We start from the raw sequence: 9,148 nt of genomic DNA, 5'->3' as shown, positions 1-9,148 counted from the left end.
TACATTGATGTTTAAGATGTTGTGTTGTGCCATATTTATCATGAATTGATTTTGGTGATTATATTTGTACTTACAACTAATATAGTTATTTTTATGTGTACAATGAACAATTCCATTGTAAAAATTTTGTCCTCTTGTTGTATGGAATTTTTAGATGATTGTGAACTTAATTCTTTTATCTTATTTTGATGATTACTTACATCAACTTTTTTTTTTTTTTTTTTATCAAGAAAATTTTATTTTATTTTATCTTTTTGTAAATATCATGAGAAAATTATATTAAATTTTAAGGTGATTGTAACATATTTATAATAAAAAATTAAATATTCATTTGTTTCCTAAATCATTTTAGGATTGTCCATATATCAATCAGGTGGATGGTTACAAAAAAATAAATGATTCCATTATTAGAGAGCCATTTCAAATTCTAAACCAGCAAAAAAATTGTTGGGAAGAATAACTCGTCATGTAATTGATAAGCTATCATTTACTGTCTTTCATTTATACCTCAAGATCAATACAATTTTATTTTTCATTAATTGATTTTTAATGATTTTTGTGATGAAATTGCATTAGATCTTCTTGATATGACTGGACCTCACTGCTTAGTTTAATAAAATTCATCGCTCCTCTACTTAGTTTCTCTTTTTCTACTTTACTTTAATCTTGTTTTCGCTGTGCGATCTTGAATATTTCATTATTGTCATTAAATCTTAATCTTGCACCGCCTTTGGGATCAACAAGTGGTATCAGAGCACGAGTTGCAGGTTCTTCGTGATTTGATTGAGATTTTTCAAGGATGAATTCGTTGAAGTATGAAATTCCGCAGCTGGATTGCAATATAAGATTTTCACTGTGGCAAGTAAAGGTGAGGGCTGTGTTGATACAGATGGATCTTGATGATACTTTGTTGGGTTTTGAGAGGATGCCAGCAAATTTGTCTATGGAAGAGAGACAATGGAGGGATCGAAAGGCTCTAGCGCAGATTCAACTTCATTTATCCAACAATATTCTACAGGATGTCTTGAAGGAGAAGACAGCGGCTGCTTTGTGGTTCAAGCTGGAGCAGTTGTACATGACAAAAAGTCTGACGAGCAAACTGACTCTAAAGCAGAAGCTATATTCCCATTGCATGGCGGAAGGAGGGTCACTATAGGACCAACTTGCTGTGTTCAAGGAGATTGTTGCAGATTTAGAGACGTTGGAAGTAAAATATGATGAAAAGGATCTAGCCTTGATCCTATTGTGTTCGCTACCCAATTCATTTTTGTCGTTTCGTGATACTATACTGTATAGTCGTGACACGCTGACCATTGAGGAGGTATATGACGCCCTATTCTCAAAAGAGAAGATGGAGCTGTTGGTTGGAGATCCTACATCTAAGGGTGGAGATGCTCTAGTTACTCATGGTGATCGACAGAGAGGTAGATCGAAGGTGAGATACAACATTGTGTATTGTTATTACTGTAAGAGAAAATGACACATTAGGAAAGATTGTGAATAGTTGCATGGTAAAGGTGATTGACATGCAAATCATACGGGGCAATCGGGTAACGAGACTAACATTGTTGAGAATTTTTCAAATGATGGAGATGTAATGTTGGCTGTATCTGATGGAGAATTCAAACCTGGGAAGTGGATTCTGGATTCTACATGTTCGTATCATATGTACCCTAATAGGGCTTTGTTTCAAACATATGAGACAGTGAAGTAAGGTGAAGTTGTCATGGGAAACAACCAATCTTATCAAGTTGCAGGAATCAATCGGGTCAGATTGAGGATACAAGATGGAACAGTGAGAACACTCGATCGAGTTTGCCATGTTCAAGTCTTGACAAAGAATCTCATATCGTTGAGTACCTTGGATGCAAAAGGGTATAAATTCTCTGATGGAGGTAAAGTCTTGAAGGTTCGATGGGTGTTCGGGTTATACTAAAGGGACGGAAGAAGTCTCAGTTGTACATCTTGGAGGGGAACGCAGAACCAGTTAAGAGACATTTGGACAAGTTAGTACCGTGGTGGAAGTTCAGCTTGATACAATACCTCTTGTGACGAGCTCTGAGTTAGTTAAGAACACTGTTAGGGAGAGCATTGGTGATTCCTCTTTGCCACCAATTTCAGCGGATACACTATGCTCAGTTGCAAGGGTTGGACTCATAGAGCATATGTACAGTGGTGTCAATAATGTCTGGAATGCTTTAGATGACGTTGAAGGTGACAGTTCTAGCACGGGGCCTTCTGATCTAGCATGTGCGATGGTTTCTGCTACAGGGTGTGTTTCGACCCTATTTTGTCAACAGTAATTCCTTGGAAGAATTTTGAGAACTCGGGATTTGGGTTCGGATGTCGCTTGTGGACGCCGTGTAGAGAATGATGGTGTAGTGATGGAGAGTTGTGATTACTGTGTTTAGGAGATTGGTCGGTTCATTTTGTTGCAGATGGATTTGAAATCTTAGAGTTTCATTTGTTGCACTGGAATTTAGGTCAAGGTGGAGATTATTGGGTTTGTGACCCAAATTATGATAGATTTTTTGGAAATATATTATTTTCTTATTTTGATGTGATTTTATTGGAAATATATTATTTCCTTATTCCACATTATTTCCATCTTTAGATATGGTATGTATCTATAAATATAGGTCTCCTCTTTCAATTTATCTGAAGCATTATTGCTGTCCAGTTATAATTCTCTCCATATCGTCGAATTTAATAAAATTCATCGTTCCTTTACTTAATTTCTCTTTTTCTACTTTACTTTAATCTTGTTTTCGTGGTGCGATCTTGAATATTTCATTATTGCCATTAAATCTTAATTTTGCATCGCCTTTAGGATCAACAAAAAGAACTTTTATTACAATCATATCTAACCATTGACTTGCCTCCACTAACATGTTGCAAATGTACAACATTATTATCAACCACTATTTTATACGCATAAGCATTTCACCACGCACATATATCATATGTTGTGAGCGTAAGTGAGGATCGAGGAATTGTGGTTGTACCTGGATGGGAATCAGATCAAAGGGAACAATGATACTGACGTATGAGTGAGTACCTAATAGAGACCTTGGAGAGAACAAGGGAACAATGAACAAGAATCTGAGAAATTTTCCACTAATTTCAGGTGGAATCTTCCAGCGGTGGATCTCGAAGAGCTGTGCAGCAAAACTAGAGTGAGAAAGTGGAGTTTTTTCCAGGAATTTATAAAATAAATTATGCAAAAATTGCATCGAATTTAGGTTGCGCAGCCTTCTTCCCCACGGTCACGCGGGCAAGATGAATTGCTCTTGGGTTGATTTTGCACCGCAACAGATTAATCCTCGTGGCCCCACCTTTCAGGCGATTTCATCCTTGAACAATTGTTAATACTTTTGTGATAACTTTTTATCTCAATGTCCGATTGAAGTGATTTAAACTACATTTGAAAGCTAACTCAAAGGCTACAATTCTTCTAGAAAAATCATTTCTCCGGTTCAAATGTTTACTATTCATAAAATGTGTCTCAATCTAAGACAAAAAATTTGGAGCATAACATTTCCAACTAAAAATTGATTTGTGAAATTGCTTTTCTATATTTCCCTCCTTTGACCATCAATTACATCCAATCGATCATTTGTGATTTCAATCATCATTTTAATGTTCAAATCAACTTTTTGATGTTTGCACTTTGATCGCTGAGTTTTGGATTTCTTTCGTTTTTGCCCGTTTGTCATTCATTTTTTTCCAATTTCACTTCTATACACTGAATTTAACCTAACAAACATATTTGACACAAAATTAAGCTATAATTTATCCAACAATAAATACCCCATTTTACACATATCAATCGTCTTACCATGTTTACTCGTTCTTAGGGCCTATAGACATTGTCTGACATTTCTATGGTCTACAAGACTCATAAAAGGTTCCACATGGCACATTTGCCCAGTTGAAATCTTATATCCTTCCCTAGTGGCAGCCTTACAACTTCTCCCAGGTTTCCACAGCCTAAAGTTGCATTAGAAGTTTCTAATATTGTCTATTTTTATCAATAAAACACATGGGATGCATGTTCAATGCATTTGATGTATTTTCAGTCTTCTAAATAATATTATGATCGAATGTTTTCTTCGAGGTGAATTTATATAATGTATGAGAATTTTTTTACTTATGAGTAGCTTATTTTTTATTATAAATAAGTTTTTAAAATTTTTTAAACCATGAGTGGATTTTTTTTTATTTAAAAGGATATTTAATGGAATAATGGAACAAACGAAAAATCAATTAAATAGAGATCATAATAAAGTTTACAAATTATTTTGGCCCTTGTTTGATCCCATTTTTTCAAGAATGCATTTTTCCAAAATTCATTTTCAACAACACATTCTTCTATAAAATAATTATACACGTATTTCAAAAACTTTTCCTTACTTTCTAACCACATATTTTTTTTAAAAAAATCACTACTCCATAATACATTTTATCTCAAAAATGAGAATCAAACAGAGAGGCTTGATATGTAATTGAAGGCAAAGAATAAAGATTTGGTGATACTCTGCTTCATAAAAAACTTGATTTTATTTAATTTTGAGTGTATGACCTTTTATTCAATTAATTATTTCTCATTTTTTGGGAAAAAATATTTGAATTAATGATATGGTCTAAAACTATCTCGTAGAGGTATCATTTTAACCATGTTGACAAGAGGAAGATTTAGACGTTGGATAATTTTATTTTATTTTGGTACTATTTGTAAAAATAAGTTGATATTAGATACCATATATGAGATATCTCGTCCACAGAAAAATACTCATGAACATATGGGCGACTAACACCTTTGCACAAATTATCTCATATTTAATGCTTGAAAATTTAAATAATGCTACATTTATATTATTAGTTATTTATTTTGTTAAATTTTATTAATAAAACACTATTTGACAAGTGAACTATTTTGATTATGTAAGTAGTAGAATAACTAGATTTTGCTCCTTGGTAAATTTTTATTTATGGGTTACTTATTATCTACGATAATTTTTTTCATATTAATAACTTACAAATAAATATTTAGCTTGAATTTTTAATTTTTTTATGTATAAACAATCTTTTTCACTCCCGGTGTGAATATTTTTCTTAAAAAAAATTTATAATGAATCTTATTTTAATTTCAACTAATTTTATTCCCAATTATTCTAGTAATAGTGAACTTATTATATGATTTAAACTATCACATAAAATTAAATGTTTTAATCATAATTAATAAAAAGTAGATAAGCATCGCAAATTATTATAATTAGTGTATTAATTGCGCAAAACATCGATTAGGATAAAATTGATCCTTATACAACTGGGTTTCAATCCATTCCATCAAGTACTCAACATATTTGGGAAGGTAAACTTCAACAACTTACGATGATTACTCATTCTTAGGGTCTATAGACAATATTTGACATTTCTCCGGTGTAGAAGATGCATCAAATTAAGGTTCCACATAGCACATTTTTCTAGTTGAAATATACACAGTGATGACGACAAGCATTTCATTTATATCATCCTTGAGTGGTAGCCTTACAGCTTCTCTCGGGTTTCCATAGCCTAAAGTTGCATTAGAAATTATTTATATTGTCAAGTTTTATCAATAAAACAAATGTGATTCACGTACGACATACTTGATGTATTTTTAATTTTTTAAATAATAGCCTGATTGAATGTTTACTTCTGGTTGAATTTATATTTTATGAGTTATTTATATAATTTAAGAGAATTTTTTTGTTTATAATTTTTTTTTTAATTATAAAGATTTTTTTTTTTATTTAACCCAAGGGAGGATTTTTTATTTTTATTTTTAATGTAATAATTGAATGCACGAACAATCAATGAGGGGGTGGACATAATAAAGTTTACAAATCATTTTCATAATTAATTGAAGGCAAAGACTAAAGATTTCATGATACTCTGCTCCCAAAAACTCGATTATATATATAGTTTTGGGGGTATGACTTTTTATTCAATTAATTTTTTCTCATTTTTTGGGAAAATAATTAATAATACGATCCAAAACTATCTTGAAGAAGTATTATTTTAACCATCTTGACAAAAGGGAGATTCTGACCTTAAATAAATTTTGTGTTGGCATTACCTTTAAAAATAAGTAGATATTATTAAGTTAATCCTTATATAGATACCATAAACTAGATATCTTGTCTACAGCTGAATAGTCATGAACCAATGGGAGATGACTATTGATGCTTTAAATAAACGTAAATTTATATTATTAGTTATTTATTTTGTCAACTTTTATGAACAAAATACTATTGATGCTCATGTCACACACATATGAGTGAATTTTTTCTTTTTATTTAGAATGATTTTTATTGTAATAATTGAAATATATATATATATATATTCAATTAATTATTTCTCATTTTTAAGGAAAAATATTTGAATTAATAATATGGTCTAAACTATATCATAGAGGTACCATTTTAACCATGTTGACAAAAGGGATATTTGGACCTTGGATAAAAAAAAATTTGGTATTAATTTTAAAAATAAGTAGATATTATTACAATAATCCTTATATAGACACCATATACGTGTATTCAGTCAATCTGATTCTAGCATCAATTACGGGTTCCAGTTATTGGATTTATTATTGATAATTTTGACAAAGACTAGTCTCAATGCTTAAATATTTATTTTCAATTGTTTGTCTTTCCCTGTTATACCCGATGCATGTTTGTTAATTGAATTAAGGTCAAATATGCACACATATGCATGCATTATCCCTGTGATTAATTCTTCCATTTTGCTTATCACCCATTTATCATGTTAACTGGGTATGGTTTGAAACGGGGCTTAAATGATTTCTGATTAGTGAAGTAGGTTTGGCTTTGCTGGTGTATGGTTCTTACTGTTCTTAATTTCTTGTTTGATTAAATGATTAATTCTCTGTTTGGTTAAGGGGATTTCATCAATATTTTTCTTTTCAGATCTAGGAATTGAAATGGGACTTGTGTATTTCTCAGATGCAGAGACTAATCAGAGGATATGTGTTTTTAATGTCAGTCATGATGAAGTAATTCGGAAGTTATTCTACAATAAAAATAACGATTCACTTATCACCATTTCAATTTATGCGTCAGATAATTTTAGTTCATTGAAATTCAGAATCACAAGGATTGAGTATGGGTTTTGCATCATTTGTAAATTATTTCTATTTATTCTTGCACTATTTTACTCATGCATGTCGCAAACTATTTCAGATGCATACGTGGGGAAAACCGAATGCTGATTTTCCTCACTTTCAGATAGAATCATCAAAATGGCCAGGTTCTGTTGAGTTTGACGATGTAAATGGGAAGGTTCTTACTTATTCTGCACAAGATAGGTAAATCTTAAAAATCCAGAGTGTTGTCAAAAGAGCGCTGCAATTTCTTGATATTGGTATGTTTTCTCCTGGTGTCAGCATATAAAAAGGTGTTTGAGTTGAAAAATCATATGATGCAGTACTCCATCTCGGATTAAAATGTTCAAGAGATTGAGATCAGGTAAATTTTATATATGGTAATCCACCCATTTGCTGGCCTCAGTTTATACTTCTGGTAGAATTGACATTTGAAATGCTTTCAAATGGTGGTCTAAGTATGATTTAATCTTTACAATTTCAAATTGAAATAGTTTGTTTCTTTATCTAAAAAGTTAGTGATGTTGTGATATATACATAGCACGGATAACATGCCTAAGTCTCTTCTCTCAATGACCTGAGTAATTTTTCGGTTGATTTATGAATGGAAAAGTGTGCAACAGGTATAGATTGTGTAGTTTCACTTTTTTGAATTTTTGTAATCAGATTTTTCTTTACAATCTAATAAGTTGTATTAATTCATCAATTTTCAGATTTAAATGCATCATTGGTTTGATGGATGTGTTCTCAAAGCAAGTTACAGGAGTTCAAGAAATTTTCTTTTGAAGAACTAGATTTCTAATTTAATTTTATTTAGTACACTTTCAAACATATGTTGCTATTAGTATCTGATGTGAAGACAAAATATAATTACCTCTATATTGAGCAGGTGCACTAGTTTATTTTTCTACAAGACAGTATCAATTTATGTTTTAGAATTTATCATTGACTTGATTGTTGTTGTTCATACTTTTAGTCCAGAAAATAATGCTATTTGAATGTTTACATTTGACGATTAACAAATTAGGAATGTTATTTAATGCGTATACATTACAATAAAAAATGCAATCGAAAACCATACATTATATTTAATAAATGCAATAAATATGTAAAAATTATGATGAAAAAAGAATGTTATTGAACATGTAATCATGATGATTGAAGAGTGTCATTAAAGCCAAAATTATAACAGAAAATACTATCACAAAAAAAATAATAATAATAAAAATGATTGCATGAAAAGATTACCACAAATGCTAAAACCATGATGATAAGAGAATGGTATTATAAAGTTTTTTTTATAGCACTTCATAATAGTATTCAAAAAATGATACAATAGAGATATGACTTTTAATAATAACGTTCCAAAAAATGCTATAGAACATGATAAATAGCATTCTTTCCAAGCTATTGATGAGTTGATATTTTGTAGTGGAAGTTACTTATATTGTCATGTTTTATCAATAAAACTCGTGTGATGCATGTACAATGCACTTGATGTATTTTTAGTTTTTTAAATAGTAGTATGATTGAATGTTCTCTTCTGGTTGAATTTATATTTTATGAGTTATTTATATACCTTATAAGGATTTGTTTAACTTATAAGTAGTTTAAAGGCCCCGTTTGGTAACTATTTTTTTCAAAATGCATTTTTCTCTCTCTTCTTTTCAATCACACATTCTTTATTAAAATAATATTACACGTAAATAAACAAACTTTTCCTTATTTCTCAACCACGCATTTCACATCAATTTACTATTCTAAAATGTATTTTTACATAAAAATATCTATCAAACACCCCCAAGCCATGAATGGATTTTGTTTATTTAAAAGGACTTTGAACGTAATAATTGAATGCACGAACAATTAATAAGGGTTGGTCATAATAAAGTTTATATATCATTTTCATATGCAAAGAGTAAAGATTTCGTGATACTCTGCTTCATGAAGACTCGATTATTGATAGCTATAGAATAAATT

This window comes from Olea europaea, unplaced genomic scaffold (genome assembly GCF_002742605.1).
Source record: "Olea europaea var. sylvestris unplaced genomic scaffold, O_europaea_v1 scaffold971, whole genome shotgun sequence".
NCBI classification, from domain to species: Eukaryota; Viridiplantae; Streptophyta; class Magnoliopsida; order Lamiales; family Oleaceae; genus Olea; species Olea europaea.
Note: the sequence above shows the minus strand (reverse complement) of the source record.